Source organism: Haliotis rubra, unplaced genomic scaffold, assembly GCF_003918875.1.
Source record: "Haliotis rubra isolate DU_JTF1 unplaced genomic scaffold, ASM391887v1 Scf57, whole genome shotgun sequence".
Classification (NCBI taxonomy): Eukaryota; Metazoa; Mollusca; class Gastropoda; order Lepetellida; family Haliotidae; genus Haliotis; species Haliotis rubra.
The window spans coordinates 1,303,026-1,322,020 of record NW_025767268.1 but is presented as its reverse complement, the minus strand read 5'-3'; the positions used below and the strand labels follow the sequence as shown (position 1 = coordinate 1,322,020).

At 39.5% G+C, this 18,995-nt stretch overlaps 1 protein-coding gene across 1 annotated transcript in view; it reads right to left on the bottom strand.

Annotated features, from left to right (window-relative positions):
• Nucleotides 1–18,995, bottom strand: part of LOC124254238 (b(0,+)-type amino acid transporter 1-like) — a 139,782-nt gene that overhangs the window by 117,304 nt on the left and 3,483 nt on the right. The gene's annotated exons all lie outside the window — the stretch shown is intronic.

Below are 18,995 nucleotides of genomic sequence, written 5' to 3'. Positions count from 1 at the left end.
GAGCGGCACGCACGTGCAATGCGCTCTTTATAGGCTGTTGGAGCACGTGCCAATGGATCAGTCAACTATCTACGGGGTATGGTAGGTGTTTGAAACAATTCATATATATCGAATGGATAACATGTTTAATATTATTTTGGTGTTAATATTCGTTTTATAAGACAGTTAAGGTACTCAGATTCATTCTTTATGGCTGTAGAAAGAACAAGGGGTGTGCAGGGTGGGCTTCGACGTCGTTCTATCTGGCCCACCCTGCACACCCCTCGTTCTTTCTACAGCCATAAAGAACTCATCTTCGTACCTTAACCTTTACAAAAAACATGTCCTGTTTTTGGATACATCATTTCAAATTGTTGAACTGAACAATTCATAATGATTTGTTGGATAACAAACAAGAATGTGTTTTTACTCACTAAGACTTATGTCTCTCTCTTCCAGAGATGCTACCCCCAAATTGGTGCAATTAGGAATCTGAGATCCCTAAGATAGAAAAAATTAGGAATTTTACCAACAAATTAGGGATCCCTATAAATTGTTGCACTCAAGGAACAAAACTTTTCAATGCCATTACTCACAGTGATTCTTATACAACTGAAACTGGTTTGCAGTACCTGGCAGCAGTCTTTGTGAATGTTAAGTTAATGAAATAAACAGTGCATGAATTTATCAGGCAGCCTACTCAACTTCCAGATTATTTCTATTTTAAACAATTTGAAAAAGTGTTATATTTATTTAATCATTATTTATAGTCAAAGATGATCCTAGCCCTCCAGTAAGTAACACTATCTATATCTTTGTTATATTTTGAAAAATATCGGAATGAATTTGGCTTTGTCGGAATGGCGCAATAAACATGCATTTTTCGGGATTATTTCAATAAATTCAGGAGGGTTGGCATCTGTGCTCTTCCTGTTTTTGGAGATATTAGTTCAAGTTGTTACTATAAATTTGTTTGAAAATAATAAAACACAGCAAAAATAAGTACAGCTTCTGACTGACGCATTAATTAATTAAAACTATGTTAATGAAACAGCATTACGGATGATGCAACTCTTATTCTTTATGGCATATGAAACTGCTGAACTTGTAACAGCAGCTTGGATTACAGGCTAGTGGGAGTGGAATCAGTAGCTTTATGCTTACACTCACAATCATTTCCATATTGTTTCCCTGGAAACACAAGAAGAAAACATATAAAACCTATAAACTACTAGTATGTACATTCAACAGTAGAGCATGTGGTCTTTGCACAAGTCAAAACTGTTTCCACAAAAACATAAAAACATAACATAAATATTTCAAATTTACAAAATGAAACAGTTAAGATAATGAGCTATGAATAAGCCTAGTTTCATTGAAACACACAGAATGGTTTTCAAGCTGTGACATGGAATGAGATTGGAATGTCAGTCGTGGAATACTGACTGGCACCAACACGAAAGCAAAAAGAATTGCCTTGTTAGCCAAATCAAATGTCAGAGAACTACTTGCAATGTATTTGACTATATTACTAACATTGGAGTGAGTGAGTGAGTGAGTGTTAGTGCATGTAAGTAATGTTTTTCTCTCCGTGTGACTTGTTACAACATAAACATTTATGTGCTCATAAATCAGTTACATAGAAGTTATCATATAATTGAGTTAAGGCAAATTGAAACAGAAGTATCTCATATTGAGGAATTATTATGAGAATTGCTAAACAAATATTTATGTTACTTTCTAGAACCAGTGACATTATTTTATGGTGCAACCAAATCTATAAGCCAGGTTGCACTCATCACTTGTGAACATCATTGGGCTAAAACTGCTCGGTGCTACAGTTCCTGTACCGTCTTGGTTAACGGTCTTAAAATGGTCTTAGTTGGTGTAACACATTTTATTCTAATTCAACTTAGTATGTAATGCGAGTTCTGATTGGTCAATGCTATAAATTTCCGACCATATAATCAGCATATACGGTCACAATTTGAAAACCGATTCACCAAAACCTTTGAATGTATCCCTACACTATTGGGGTAACGCTGCTTTGCAGGACATTGTCATTTGCAGAAGCCATAGGTCAACTAACTCCCCTGTCCAGCTAAAATGGGTGGAATTTGTGTTAAAAAAGACAAAACAGTATCATAAATTTAATATTAAGTTCAAACAACTTAGTCACAATGGGCTGTTGACCCAACACTGTTAGATCATGAAACAAGATTTATGACGTCATTATGGAGCGTGACGTCACCTGCTATGACGTCATTTGACAACAGAACTGATAATGGCCCCCAGTTGAGGAATCAGCAGGCCGCTCATTTCTGTAACTAGAGGGCGGTTACATCATAATTCCGTCCATTTTATCTATAATACTATGATCTATTCATCATTGTCAGATTTAGTCTGCATTAACATAATATACGTGTGTAGTTTGAAAAGGGAACTACTTTTTCTGGCGATGGTGTAATTTCAAGGAGTGATATGATTAACCTTTGACCTAGAAGAACTTTGACCTGGTTTAAATAATGAATTTCTTTCATGAAAAAACAGCGTAAAACGAGTTGAATTAGAATGGGGATAACTGTACTGTGTTTGACGAATTGGGGACGTATACCGGTGGTTATATAGCTGCAAATATAACGTTATATCGGCTCCGCTTTAGCTACAAATTTAACATTATATAGTCGATATAATGTTAAATTTGAGGCTATATAATCACCGGTATATGTCCCCAATTCGTCAAACACAGTACAGTTACCCCCTAAATATGCACATCAATGTTGACAATTTATAGACACACCAATAAAACAAGAAATAAAATTAATCAGAATATTTATGTCTTATACATTTTATACTGTAACAATATCGTGATTGTCACCAATATTAGAAGAAACACTGAGTAAATATAATGTTGACAGTAATTGTGACATCACAGACAAAAACCAACAACACTTGACGGATGTATGGTATGCTAAACATAATTTCCACCTGTCTACCAATCTCAAGTGTATCAAAGGCTGCATCTTTTCTCCCCATTATATGCAGCGATGGCGGTCCGCGATGGCATATCACCAAACCCAGCAGCTGTATACTACTACATTCTCATTATTTACCGTTTAACCAACTAACCTGTTATTCTTTTTACTTTCCTCCAGAAAAGCTTACCATGTTCTGCGAGAAAGAAACTGCTGGTTTATATAAAACAGATTGTAGTATGAAGGCCAAATATATACCCTTTTGTATAAGGAATGTTTTGGTATTGTCTGCACACCATCATTGCTATTTTTCTAACAAGTGCCCATAATCGTAACTTTTATATGCAGAATACTGAATACTTCTATCTCCAGTATACTTAAACATACTTCTGCTAAGTACCTATGGGCATCTGATACATAGATAACTTACGAGTGAGTATGGGTTTACACCGCTGTTTGCAATACTGTAACAATATCATGGTGGGGGGACACCAGAAATGGCCTTTACACATTACCCATGTGGGGAATTGAACCCGGGTCTTCAGCATGACAAGTGGATGCTTTAACCATTTGGCTCCCCGACCGCCCCAGATAACCCACGACAAATCTTAGATGCATTGAGAAAATATACAGTAACATGTCTCAGATCGGCATTTATTGTTCCTTTACATGACATGTTGTCTCGGTTATCACTTGAACCACTGTTAAGCCAGTCACTAACTTATAAAAGACAACTTTATCTTAAACACAACGCAAATATTGTCAATGAGCAGAATAACTGAGGATTATCAATATGACAATTGTGTCAATGTCGTACATAAACTAATGTGATGAAATAAAGTTTTAATTACTCAAACAATACAAACCATTGGGTCCGTATTCAAGGGTCACTTCGAAACACTGTTCAAGACACTGTTTGTTATATGTAATCCATGCAAAAATGTGTCATCACTCATCAGTGATATGCAAAATGTTCTTTCATACTTTGGGGATATTTTTGCTCAAGGTCACTGCTCCGATGTTTATTGATAATCATTCAATATTCAGTTACTAATTATCTGTGTCTATGATCTATACAGATAGCCAGTCATACTGATCAGTAGTGAGTGCGTGAGTATGGTTTAACGCCGCTTTTAGCAATATTCCAGCAATATCACGTCAGAGTACACCAGAAATGAGATTCCCATGTAGAGAATCGAACCCGAGTCTTTGGTGTGACAAGCAGATGCTTAAACCAGAAGGCTACGTATACCCCACCACCCCCACTGATAAGAAGGCGACATAACACAATATATATATATGATAAGTAAGAGACATATATATATCTCTCTGAAAAGCAGGCAACATAACACAATATATCCAAGTTAAGGAACACATAAATTAACACAACATTTCAGATAAGTATACCTTTAACACAACACATCTCTGATACGTAGACTACTCCTAGTTAATAACTCAACAATGTCTCTGATAAGTAGGCAATATATAGTGGCTAAATGCTAATATAACATGTGTCTTATAAGTCGACTAGTTATGCTTATACAACATCTCGACCTGTGAAGATCCGGGTTAGAACTGGTCTTCAGTAACCCATGCTTGTCGTAAGAAGCAACTAGCGGGATTGGGTGGTCAGGCTTGCTGACTTGGTTGACACATGTCATCATATCCCAATTGCGTAGCTCGATGTTGTTGATACTGGATTGTCTGCTCCAGACTTGATTATTAGACCGCCAAATAGCTGAAATATTGCTGAGAGCGGTGTACAACTAAACTCACTCACTATAACACATCTCTCTGATATGTAGAGTACATATAAGCACTATTTTTAGACACCAACACGCTGAGAAGTAGCTGGAGCAATAACAACAATCATATTTACTAACAGTAAATATTTAGCTTCTTGCTCAACAACTGGGGCACAAAGGCATGACATGTGTAGCTCTTTAACTAACCAACATTGACTGTAATCTGCTGATCAGACAGTTATTTCCCCCAGCAACAGACTGCCAGATTCCACAGCTAAAGGAGTCTTCATCTTAACTATCTATCATGGCAGGTGTTATTAAACTCAGTTCCGTTTTCTCAGCAAACTATGAGGGGAATTTGGAAGTATTCTAGGAACTATCTCTCTAACAAGTAATGCTACATAGAAAAAGAGAGAGAGAGTGAGTGAGTGAGAGAATTTGTTGAAGGGTTAACTCACTGGCTGAAAAACTACATATATATTTGAGTCAACAGCACTAGAGTGAGTCTGGTATGATATTGCTTTGAACTGATTCCGCACATTTCACAGTGAATCAGCTTCATGGGTGACAAAAGCTAGAAGTGATGACAGTCTCAGATGTTTGTCACTTTGGGTAAATCCACATCCAATGTCACTGTGGAAGAATGTCAAATAGGACATCATTTGATTACTTGCCATGGAAATAGTAAATATTGATGAAACGCAACTAAAACTTCTTTCCTCATTCATTCATCTAACAAAAAAAATCTTCCAAATGGCATTGTGTAATCAGAAACTTATCCATAAAATAGAACAAAACAGTTGTAAATGAAGGGATGGTAATATAAGTCATAGTGGGTGCAGCCTCTACTAAGTCTACCGCCATGCTTACAAGCAGTGCTATGATATTTCTGCCATTACAGGAGGTACCTCTGACAGTTCCTGTTGCATTTATTGTGATCTCACAAACTGATGATTCAAGTATCATCAACACCTACAGATATATCCTAGGTACTGGAGAATGGTTATAGCCCAACATTGGCTGCCTCCGTGGTGTAGTGGTTAGAGCGTCTGCCCGGAGAGCGGAAGGTCACGGGATCCATCCCCAGCCAAATCACACCAAAAGACGTTAAAATATGGTACTTGCTTGTCCCTGCCTGGCGTTCGGCATTAATGGGTACAACAAGGACTGGTCGGCTCGGAGTCAGTATAATGTGTCTGAGTGGGGTATTTGTGCTTAACTGCGGCATGGTATATCAGCGAGCTTGGACTATAAAACCAGCTTCAGTCAAGTACAAGCAGCCACACACACACACGCATGCACATCGTCATATGAATGAAATATTCTTAAGTATGACGTTAAACCCCATTACACCTCACCTACAGCCCCACATCACAGGAACCTGCATGTAAGCAAGTGTGGATCAGCAAAATCCATCCTTCAGGGTGTGATATACGAGATCACGAAATAACCAAAGCCTGGCCAAATAGTCCACCTGAACATGATTCTACAAGTACTCTTTACTGGGGCCTATTTTACTCTTAAATTCTCATGAAGGACATTAAGAGAGGGAGTGATACCAGCAGAACTAGCTCCATGACTGATATATGTGTTGACATAGGTCTCAATGTAGTTAGTTGTGGGTAAACAACATTCCCAGAATATCAATCTCATTTGCAAAAAATGATGTAAGGTAAAGGAATGTATAGCATAATGAGGTCTTGTTGTGGGATCAGAGTATAAAACCTGTCACTTGAACAATCCATTAACCTCTTACTGAGCTGTACACACTGCCTGCTATAGGTAAATAGCCTGATAAATCTTCATTAGAAATGTGTAATCTGAGCTGCTAATGTGTGGCTATCATCAGCACAGATCGCTGTGCCTACGGGTTATTAAATCTCTGTCAGAAATATGTATGAGAACTTAACCTAGATGACTTGACCTTTTCTGCGATCAGCAGCATTACCATCACTATTCTGATGGTGACACAAGGAATAGTTGGAGCAACGTAATCAAACTGGTGGACACGAAACAATATGTTCCAAATTCATTTTCAATTGAGCAAAACAGTAAAATTGGAAATTTTAATATAAATTGTATATTTACAGCAGGGCTCCAGATAATTTTTCAACATCAGGGAGTACGTACTCCTTATTTGTTCAATATAGGAGTACTGGAAAAACTTAAGAGTACATTAAGAGTACTGAATGGAATTTAATGGACTATCAGTAAACGTGTGTTTTGTTTCATTTTTCAGATAAATACGTCTGTAAATGATTCTAAGACCGTACACCATTGCTGTGGTGCGTATCTGCTACGTTTTCTAAATTATTTCGTACCGTATCGTGCATATTTTTTATCCGTACGTACGCCTATACGGACGGCCCTTATCTGGAGCCCTGTTTACAGTACAACCAGAAATTATTGGGAATTTAAGATTGTAATTTTTTTTTTTTTTCACTCATTACTCCGTATTATATGTGAATATTAGCAGAACATAACTCCAGATTTAAAGACAGGTGAAGTACAGTTAGTATTTTGTCAAGTCAGCATGGGCAGCAATGCAGGCTTCAATGCGGCGGGGCATACTACTGATCAAAGAAGTTAGAAAGTCGTGGTCCATGCTGTCCCAATATCGGACCACCTCTTCTTTCATTTCAGCAATATTTGTCAGATTTTTCTTATTGACACTTTCCTTCATAAGTCCCCAAACATTTTCTATTGGAGTTAGGTCAGGGCTATAGCTTGGCCAATCTAATAATGTCATATTTGGGGTCCGAAACCAGGCCTGTGAATTCTTTGAACGATGTTTTGCGTCGTTGTCCTGCTGGAAAATAAAAAAAATTCCATAGAACACGTGAACAGATGGAAGTAAATGTCCCTCGAGAATATCTGTGTACCGCTCACTGTTCATATTCCCTTCAAATACACAGAGGGGCGTTGCCCCTAACACAGATATGCCACCCCACACATTAAATTTCAGACTGTACTTTGGGCGCTGATACAAAGATTTTTCAGCTTGTTTGGTCCAGAATTTCAGTGTATTAGGAAACAGCCACAGAGAACTTTCATCTGAGAAAATCACATTGTCCCAGTTAAAATTTCTATGCTGTAAGCACCAGTTCAACCTTCGCTCCTTTTGTTCAAGTTTCATGATCGGTGATGGAATTCCTCGACTTTACTGCCAACCCATTGCATGCAGCTCAGTTCTAACTGTCTCCTGACAGACAGCCACAGTTCCTCTATCAATCATATCCAGCCTTAAGTTTTCTAAACTCCTTCGTTTGTTTTTTAGAAACAAGAATACCAAGCCGCCTACTGTCAACGACAGTCAATTTTCTGGGCCTACCTGCACCTCCCTGGTGCTCAATGCCATATTCATTTGCAATATTTTTCAAAACACGATAAACAGTGGACAAAGGGATGCCTGTTCTACTTGAAATCACTTTAGCTGATCTGATGTCCTTGTTATAATACTCTAAAATCAACTTCCTCTTCTCTAAATCATCCATACTGAGGATCACTGAAAATGGCGTCTACTAGCAAGTAGAAAAAAATGATTAACGGAGTTGTCTCTCTTGAATGAAACCAAGCACTTAATAGCTGGTCAAGGTTGTTTATACTAGAAATCCAATTAAACATATTCCTAAAATTCTCAATAATTTCTGGTCATACTATATATACTTATCCTATCTCACGACTTGCACCTATCTCTCTTGATTCGACTTTTAGTAGAACGACTGTAAACTTTTTTCCATAGGCCTCCTTGTCCATTCGCCCGTGCACTCCATGCTGCTCTCCTTAATTAGCTTCCTAGTTCCTAATAAATCTTGCAGCATGCTCCACTAATTGCCCATGTGACTACCTTGAATGATCATTCTCATCTTGGTAGGGGGGAGGCCGGGCGGGCATCCATCGCATGAGATAGGATAAGTATATAAATATACAATTTATATTAAAATTTCCAAATTTTTCCAAATTTTTAAACTTATCCTATCTCACGACTTGCTTTTATCCCACGGTTGGACGGCGGCCCGCAGATTACCCTTTTGTCTGGACAGTGCGAAAAGCGGGTCTTGGAGCTGTGTGGAATGATGACAACCGTATATAGCGATGTACAAGGGAGGCCTGTTACGCATGCACGCAACTCCTATGCTTGTAGTGGGTTCTCCGTAACCCCTTGGCTTACTAAGCACAATGACTCCCAGGGAGATGGGTGCTCCCGAGCGATGTGGTGTCCGGCCGCAACCTTGTCAGCCTGAAGGTACGGGTGTAGAAATCGCTGTATCGGCCAAAGTTGGAGCTGGCCTCTGTACATTAAGGTTTGAGCTGACGTCAGAAGGCCCAGTAGCTCCTGCCACTGTTGTAAGGTTCTCGCCAGAGACAGTGCTTGAGGAATTCATCACTGAATCTTTATCCACCTGTCGTGAGGGACGCACATCATCCCCTGACGAGTGTTGAACAGTGCTCCGATGAATTGGAGTCTCTGAGTCGGTATTAGTTCCGATTTCGCGATGTGCAACAGCCACCCTAACTGTCTGAGCAGCGTAGTGGTGAACTGTAGGTGGCGAAGCAATACGATCGGATCCTGTTGAGCCTTGATGCAATCGTCTATGTAGCTTTCGAAGGTGATCCCTTGAAAGTGGAGGAAGCTCGTTATGGGCTTGGTAATTCGGGTAAAAAGCCACGGGGCCGTGGAAATTCCAAATGGTAGGACTTTTCATTGGTAGTGATTCCCGTTGAACACGGTTTAAGGTACTTCCGGTGTTCTGGAAGTATCGGAACGTGAAGATAAGCATCCTGAAGATCTAGGCTGAAGAGGAAGTCTCCCTTCTTCAGGATGGTGCGTGAAAGGTTGATCGACACCATCCTGAAGTGAGGCAGTGGAAGCAGGAATCGGACATTGAACAACTTCATATTGCAGATGAGCTGGAGTTTGTTGGAATTTTTCTTTGGAACCAAGAAGATGGGGGAGTAGAATCCTGGAGTGACGGGCGATGGACCTAGAAGCTCTATCGCAAGTTTGTCTAATAGTGTACCTATTGGGGATTGCAGAGTCTGAAACTGGTCCACAGGATATGAGCGATGAGCTGATGCAACGTCAGAGGTGGACTGCTAATAATGGGTAGCTGATAGCCGTGAAGTAGCAGGTTGGTGTCTCTGAGGATGGTCCAATTTTGGGCGAAGATCTGTAATCTCGGAGTGTTGTAAATCACAACGACTGGGGCGGAAGGTCCCAGTCGTGCGATTGTCTCAAACCGTCACTGCTTCCCGGCGCTGGTCCCTGGGCCAAAGTTGGTCACCTACATAATAGGTGCCAAACGTCCTCAGATAAGTAAGAATCTGATGAAGCGTCCATAAAATCCTCTTGAACCACAGACGTCGCTCTCTTGCGTGAAGGTACGATTTTCTGTCGCTGTAACTTGATACGCTTGGTGGGAGTGGGATCAGATACTGTTGATTTCCTGTTCAACAGATTTCCTATCGGCGATTCTCCGGGAGCAAATAGAAGGTAGGCCTTAAAATCTTCATCTTTTAGTGAATTACACTTGCCACATCGTTTGTTCTAGTTACATTGTCCAATACAACCACTGCAAGACGAGTGAGGGTCGAGGGACGAATAATTCGTCTTGTATTGAGCACAAACTTTCCTTTCCCTTGACTGATTATCTGTTTACCCCATGATGTTAGGGTGAAATAATGTCCCTAATATACAGCACATCCACACAGTCGTGCGACAAGAAAGAGAATGATCATTTAAGGTAGTCACGTGGGCAAACCTTGGTGTGGGTCAGATCTGTGATCGATCACCCCACTGCTCGATGTGACAACAGCATAAACCTAGCATGAGTACTGCATAGCAGATCCATATACGCCATGCTTGACTCCATACAAACATTGGGTGTTACACTAGGGTTGATGAAGTATGATGCTTAGTAAAATCATTCACAAGGTTAATTTACTTTCAGAGGTAGATCGGCAGTGAACATACCTAACATGCGTAAAATGCTAAAATTAAGTAGTTATTTGGTATTTATAGCTTTAATAATGTAAGAAAATATGCCCCAACAAGTAAATATTCAGTCTTAGTGGTTGGTTATGAAAATTAGGCAGTGAACATACCCAACATGCATAAAATGCTAAAATTAAGTAGTTATTTGGTATTTATAGCTTTAATAATGTAAGAAAATATGCCCCAACAAGTAAATATTCTGTCTTAATGGTTGGTTATGAATATTAGAATTTAGTAATTGCCATTAACTGAAGCAGGCTGGTTATTGAAGCATCATCCTTAATACAACAAATACAGCAATTTTACTTCTTCATCCCAATTATCTTAAATCAGCGTTGCCAGCATTCATAAACTACTACTTGCCTCAACATGCTCTTTTGACTCAGATTTTGAGCTATGAAACAAATATACACAAACTGAACAAACAAAAAATGACACTTGTTTCAGAAATAATGCCCCACACTGAGCAGTGCGAGTTGAACGTGTGAAATTGAAATTTCACTACATACGGTTGTTGACTGCCTGGCTGTTCTACCAGCAAGTGGTCCCTCCTCATAAAAAGTAGCGATAAGTGACAACAAAATAATGATCGTTTGCTAAAAACCTTTTTTATTCGGCTGTCCAAAATTATGAGACAAATCACCAGAGTTGGTCTGTTGATTTCATGTGACTGTGCAAAATTTGGTTTTGTTGCAATTATTAGATTTTGCGTTAGTGAGCAATTCATCGGTCTCAAATAAAACCCAACGGACTGTAGCTAAAATGAGAGTTACTTACATTTTCATCTAACCATCCTCTGTATGTCCACGATGTACATTTCAGTAAGGGGAGGTTAAAGCATTCACTTATGACCCTGAAAATCCTGGTTCAATTCCCTACATGGGTCCAATATGTGAACTAGACGCACTCACTCATTTTGGTAAACCACCATTCACCTCCAGTTCTATTCCTGTGTTTCTGGCCATCTCAGATTACCTGCTCTGTGTTTGTATTTCATTTGAATTGCTACTCATCTAACAGACCAAACAGAATCTGTTTATCAACAACATGACACCCATCAATTGATTACCATGCAGTTTGAGTACGATAACATTGAAAAAGTGACCAAACAAAAGAAGACCTGAAAACATCATATTGATGGAAAGGATGTCTTCCTGTGCACCTCCCTGGCCTTTTTCCCTTCCTGGACATTTGGTTGGTTAAATATTATAGAGTGAATAATCTGAGATTGTGGGAACAACGGGAATAGATCTAGGGGTAGGTGTGACTTTACCGAAATGTAAGTAGTGGACTAACGCTTAGTGTCTGAATATATAACTTTGATAGAAACAAACAATTCCTTTAAAATATAGAAGGAACCCAATGAGAAGGGAGATTCCTGAAACTGAGGAAGTCTACACTTCATGTGAGTTGCTTCATTTGGGGCTTAACATGGCAGAAAAAGGTAGGCAGAAGGGAAATAGTGCGGTTCAGGGCCTGTGAGTGAGTGAGTTTGGTTTTACCCGCTTTTAGCAATATTCCAGCAATATCACAGTGGGGGGACACCAGAAATGAGCTTCACACATTGTACCCATGTGGGGAATCGAACCCGGTCTTAGGCATGACGAGCGATCGCTTTAACCATCAGGCTACCCCACCGCCCCTTCAGGGCCTGTGAGAAAGACTAGAGATAGAGATAAGGAATAGTTTGTTCCATTTATTCCTGGTTCTACACTTATGGCTGTTACACCTTACAGACTTGCAGTTTGACACCACATTCGTCAATATTCCAGCTTTAGGGTAGTGTAAATAATCAAGTCAGGATCAGACAATCCAGTGATTGATATTGTGAACAACGTTCTGTCAAGGACAAAGACACACCATCAACCAAACCATCAAACCTGACCAACCTGGGGCAGCTAACCATGAGGTACACATGAAACAGAAAAAACTTCCTATGGAAAGATGTCAAATCATGTCCTTAAGCCATTGGCTCCCAGCAAAATCACTTCATAAAGAAGAAAGCGTAATATTAACTGATTATGAGACATGACATTATAGAAAATGTATTTAGATAATGTTTTAGTTGAGTCATATGGTAACAGCTTGCCGTAATTGTGATTTTCAAGTAAGCTTGTACACTGTCAGCTCATATTTCACAACATGATGAAGTGCATCCATGATGAAATAAAAAAAGCTCCCGACAATTGTTGAAAGCTCAATCATTTGCAAAGTATGACATTCAAAGTGAATGGATGCTCTCCCAACTGAAACCATGGTTATATTAACAAACTGATATACATGATGAATTATTACTACTGTCTTTGTTGTGCAAATTGTTTGCTTTTTTAAGAAAAGAAGAGCAAGGTTGTGGGTAATGAAAGGTTAAGTTAGTACTTTTCTACTCCAACAATATGCATGACGTCCGCCATATTGACAAAGAACAAGCGCTACAGTAATACAAATCGTGTTGTTTCTGTTGTTTTTGTAAATGGTACGATGGTGTATTCTGTTGCCTGGGGAAGCACGGAATCATCAAACAATGGAAAGAGCCACCATTTCTTCTGTTTTCCAAGTAAAGAGATCATTCATTCCGAGTTGGACGCATATGATAGAGACATGCACACATGGGATATGAAAATCATAGGCTGAAGAAGGAAGAAGTACCCACGAGATTCATTTATACTCCATCATTGCCTGTTACAACTTACGGTCAGTGGTATTTTTAACATAAATTAGATTAAAGTCCAATTGCCAGTCGAACTGCCCCCGCTACAAATTGCCCCAGCAAATTTAGTCAAATTGCCTCGAAGTTTTGGCCAAATTGCCCCGGGGGTAGTCAAAATGTCCCAATTTATTTAAAATGATTAAATATAGGCCATAAATGCATAGTTTTGTCAACTTTGATATAATGTTCTTCATATAAAAGTATATACATAGTTATGAAGAACATAATATCAGAGTTGACAAAAACTATGCATTTGCGGCACATATTTAATCATTTTAAATAAATTTGACCAAATTAGAATGAATGACTAAATTTGTTGGGGCATTTTGTAGCTGGGACAGTTCGACTGGTACCTAGAGATATATATTATCAAAATCAGTAAGAGATTTCACAAAATGTTTCGCTATAACGTTCTTTTTGGTTTGGAGCCCTAAATGCTGCAGTCTACCTGAAACATTGGCAAATACAATGTCAAATCATGAAGTACTTGTTGCTTTCATTGTTTTCCATTTTGTCCAATTACGTCGGCATCAGACTTGCTATTTGTCAGAGGTGTGTGCTGTGAAAGTTGTTCTGTATTCTCATTGGCTGACAAGATGTCATCCTAAGGCTATGACCTAGTACCATAACTATTTCCATAACCAAACACTGGGGAAACATACATTGTCCTGACTAGTATTTTATAATTCACTAGTTTTCGGGGAATAACTTATCTGCGTCGCGAATATTATCTCTGCTCGACCAGGCTGGGATCTTGTATGGAGACTTGATACGTTATAAATGAGAACTAGGATCCTAATTTTTTTCAACAGAATAATTCCAGTGTAATTTTTGTAGGAGAAAATTTCTATTTTCCCCTTCTGAAGCATAATTATTTTGTTTTTAAATCCCAGACACCCTACAGTCACCCATTTGACACAAAAGGAACTGCAATCACATTTCAAAAACAATAATTCTTAGGGACTGGTCATATATTTATAGGGGTGGGTTTCCTGGTTGGAACTGTATCACATTTTCCTGACAAATAGTATTCTTGTTAAATGATATGTCTATTTTCAAATATATTTTGACCTCAAGCAGTGCCTCCGTTTCGCTTGATTCTTCTTCTTCATATTTCACTGGAAGATTGTCTTGCAAGATGTAAAATCGGATCGTATTGATACGGTCTAACATCCATTTCAGAAATGACATCAAGAACATCTTTTACTGCTTCAGAATCCATGGCCACTGTTAAGTTGTGAGGTAAAATCAAAGAGGAAGTCATCAGCAACAGGCACATATGACGTCATGTCACATGATACCACCTCTGCTCATTATCTGTCAGGTGTTTCCGTAATAGGCGGAAATACGAGGACATTTTTTGTGTTTTTAATGCTACTTTACAAACTTTTTGCTAAATTTTAATCACGGAAGGTGACTTTTAGAATATCCTTTACAACATATCAAAAGTTTTGTTTTCGTTCATATTCTCCTTTAAGTCTGACCTTAAAGGACATGACAGTCAGTGAATCTGCTGACTTGTTTAAACAATCAGTGGCCAGAACCCCAGATTCACATGCTCCTGTAATCAAGCGCCTTGTAACAGTTCACCCACATGAGCAATGGTACAACGACCAAATCCGTGATGCAAAGCAAAAGCGTCGGAAGCTTGAGAAGCAGATGCGACAGACTGGACTCACTGTCCAGATGCATGCTGCCCAGAGAAACCAAGTGAATGAGCTTATCCACCAGGCTAAGTCCAGCCATTACAATGCTCCTTTGGACAACACAGGGTGTCAGAAAGAGATATGTCACATTTCTAATCAACTTCTCTTCAAGCAAAAGACAAGATCTCTGCCAAGCACTATGTCTTTGGATACAATGGTGAATCAATTCTCATACTTCTTCCCTGAGAAGATTAGAACAATACGTTCAAGCCGTCCAATAAACAAGGCCATAGCACCGAGACTGCATTGGTCCCGGGTTCAAAATGACATTCTACAATCAGTAGAAAATGATGGAGCTGCCATTCTTGTATTATTAGATCTTTCCTCTGCTTTTGATACCATCGACCACAGAGTGCTTCTTCATACATTGGAAAAGAGACTTGGTATCACCGACAAAGCTACATCTTGGATTGAGTCCTATATCTCTGGACAGCACCAATCCGTTCACATTGATGGCACAACATCAAAGAAAGAAGAACTGCTCTTCGGAGTTCCACAGGGATCAGTCCTTGGTCCGATCCTGTTCACAATGTACACTTCACCTTTTGGAGATGTCATTCGAAAATATAATCTGCAATTCCATCTGTATGCAGATGACACCCAATTGTACATATCTTTTAGACCACAAACTGTGAAAGTAAACCATCAGTTGAATTCTCCTTTGCTGAGATATCTCAATGTGTTTCTGATATCCGTGAATGGATGGCTATCAACTTTTTTAAGCTTAATGATGACAAGAGAGAGCTTCTCATTTTCAGTCAAAAATCCAATTTGCGACAGTATCATAGAACCAAGTAAAACGGCTCGCAATCTGAGAGTCATTCAGAAGACCATATCAGTCAAATCTGCAAACAAGCATACTTCCAGATCAGGAACTTTGCTCTAATAAGGAAGTATATAAACACACATGTGGCTGCATCACTCATCCAGGTATACGTGTTATCCCGTCTGGATTATTGCAATGCTCTCTTGGTTCGGTTACCAAAACACCGAATTGTAAAGTGACAGCGGGTACAAAATGTAGCTGCTAGAGTTATCTCCCGAACTGGCAATTATGAGCACATAACTCCAGTTCTGATGCAGCTGCATTGGCTCCCAATAGTCAAACGTATAGAATTTAAGATTAAAGTGCTTGTTACGTGATACAAAGCTGTTCACGGTATTGGCCCATCGTACATCAACACATTGATTCAGTGCCATCAACCGTCCCGTTCCCTACAATTGTGTGCCCATGTTTCAGATAGCTGATGAGCAAAATAGCTGAAAATAATATCAGTAAAATCTAGCGACAATCCCCACTTCCTGGTTTTCCAATGCCCAAAGAGCAATGTGCTTTTGGTAAAAAATGGGACTCCAGCAGTTTGTTTACCAGTCTGACTGTGCCAGAATCGCGTGAACCCTTTCTGCTACATCATCATGATTGCAGGAATCCAGCACAATATCTTACACATTTAAAACAGAATATAACTTCACACACAAAACTGCGGCCATGGCAGTTGTACTTTCAAATCATCTTAACTGCAGGACAGGAATTTTTGAATGGGTGTTTCACAAATGCACTATATACACATAAGTCCATGGCTGTTTCACAAATGCAATATATGCACATAAGTCTATGCGTCAGATAGCTAGGATCGGGGCGATTCCAGAACACTAATCGTTTTGATCGTAGACCCAAGGACAACGGAGTTACGGCCTGTCAAAGAGGGAAATAGTTCTCCTCCAGAACTTCTTAGAAGGTACATGACCCCATGACCCCTGCTGCATTTCACCGATCTGCTCTCGTGTCAAAAACATGTTCTGCCTGAGTTTTGGATGGTTTCTAGCCCTTAAAAACACTTCAAACACCCGTAACTCAGAGAGTTAAAATGGACGCTCCAGCTGGCGTCCAAAGAAACAGTACAAGTAAAGGTAGCCATGGGGTGTGTATGGGGAAGTCTGAAGACCGTCAGTATTGCCCAGGAGGCAATCCTAGTTTATATTATAATTACAGCATGCTCACAGTGTTAATGGTATGCCATGCTGACTACTATGATAAATGACACCGGGGTAGCCTAGTGGTTAAAGTGTTCGCTCGTCACGCTGAAGACCCGGGTTCGATCTCTCACATGGGTACAATGCTTGAAGCCCGTTTCTGGTGTCCCCCGCCATGATATTTCTGAAATATTGCTAAAAGAGGCGTAAAACTACACTCACTAACTCACTCACTAAGACAAACATTACAGATGTATCTGCTGAAGACCACAACATATCTGAATGCTGATCAGCAATTTCCCACTCTGTAGACACACCAGGAGCAACCATTCTTTTCATGACATTTTCGCAAAAATAGCATCCTTATTGCATATAACACATATGCAAACCTGATAACTTAAGGATAACACCAATAGGATAAAAGATATTGCCAACATGACTTCTCAGCACATAAAACACAGAATCTCGTGATGATTTGTTTTAATATCAAATCAATAAGAAAAAACACAAACATGTTGAAGTTGAGTGAGTGGGTATGGTTTTACGCCACTTTTAGCAATATTCCAGCAATATCATGGTGAGTGACATCAGAAATGGGCTTCACACATTGTACCCATGTGGGGAATCAAACACGGGCCTTTGATGTGACAAGCGAATGGATTAACCACTGGGCTATAGCATCGACCCTAATGTTAAAGTTGAAAAAAATCAACATTAGTCCACATGGTCATATGATATCCAGTAGAGTGGAATCTGTCAAAAACCTGATCTCTGCCAGGAAGTGACAAAAACATCCAGAATTTATCACCTTAATTCATCATCAAGTACAAGACTGATCCTGATATAATTTGTTGGTCAAAGGACCAGCATCATGAGAATGATGGATGCAGATGATACGCACTACAATATATACTGCAACACAAATTCCACAATTGCTTAACATATCTGCATACACTCTCCAAAACTGCTGTAAACAGTCTATGTTCAACAGAAAGTGTAGCAATAAGATTTATCATTGAGCCCCTATATCACTGCAGCAGCCCACGATTGCTACAATTGGGTCCTTCACCATGGAAAGGACACTCAATACAATATATGCTGCAAAACAAATCCCAAGTTTGCCTAACATATCTACACATACTCTCCGAAACTGTTGAAAACAATCAATGGTCAACAGAAAGCATAACTGAGAGATTATCATTGAGCCCCTATATCACTGCAGCAGCCATGATTGCTACAATCAGGTCTTTCACCTCAGAAAGGACACTCACTCCCATGTACACTAGTTCAAGTTACATGTCTGCACAGACTGTTCATAACTGCATACAAGTTGGCACCAGCCAAGTAAGTAGACCTTCCGTGGTATTTTCATTTAACATAATCAACTTCAGCGGTGTCAGTTACATCATCAGGGACTTCCCTAACACAGGCGTGTGCTATCATGACGAAATACATCCTCACAATCACCCAGATCTGCAAGTACAAGCTACTATATTTGTTCAACCCATATCTGTATTCCCTGAGAGCTAAGAACAAAAACATACAGCTGTGGCCGCCAAGGTCTCAGGATCTCAGCCTAAGTTAACACAGTTAACATCTGTAGGATGTGCTTAAAAGACAATTACATCAACCCCAAAGCCAGGAATCAGCATCCATTACGCAACACATTTCTGAAAGAATGAGCTGCCATTCTGCAAGTGGTCACCTTCAGGGTGCTTGGTTCAAGGGGCAGATGGTATCGTGCTACTTCAGATCAATGGTGGACACACATGTTATTAGACAACTGCTGACATAACTAGCACATGCAAACACTTCTCTTTTAACTTTGTAATCTTGGAAACAGGCATGTCCCACATATCACTGTTAAAGCCTTGTAGAAGCCACAGAATGAAAACAACACCTGTATTTCTTGTC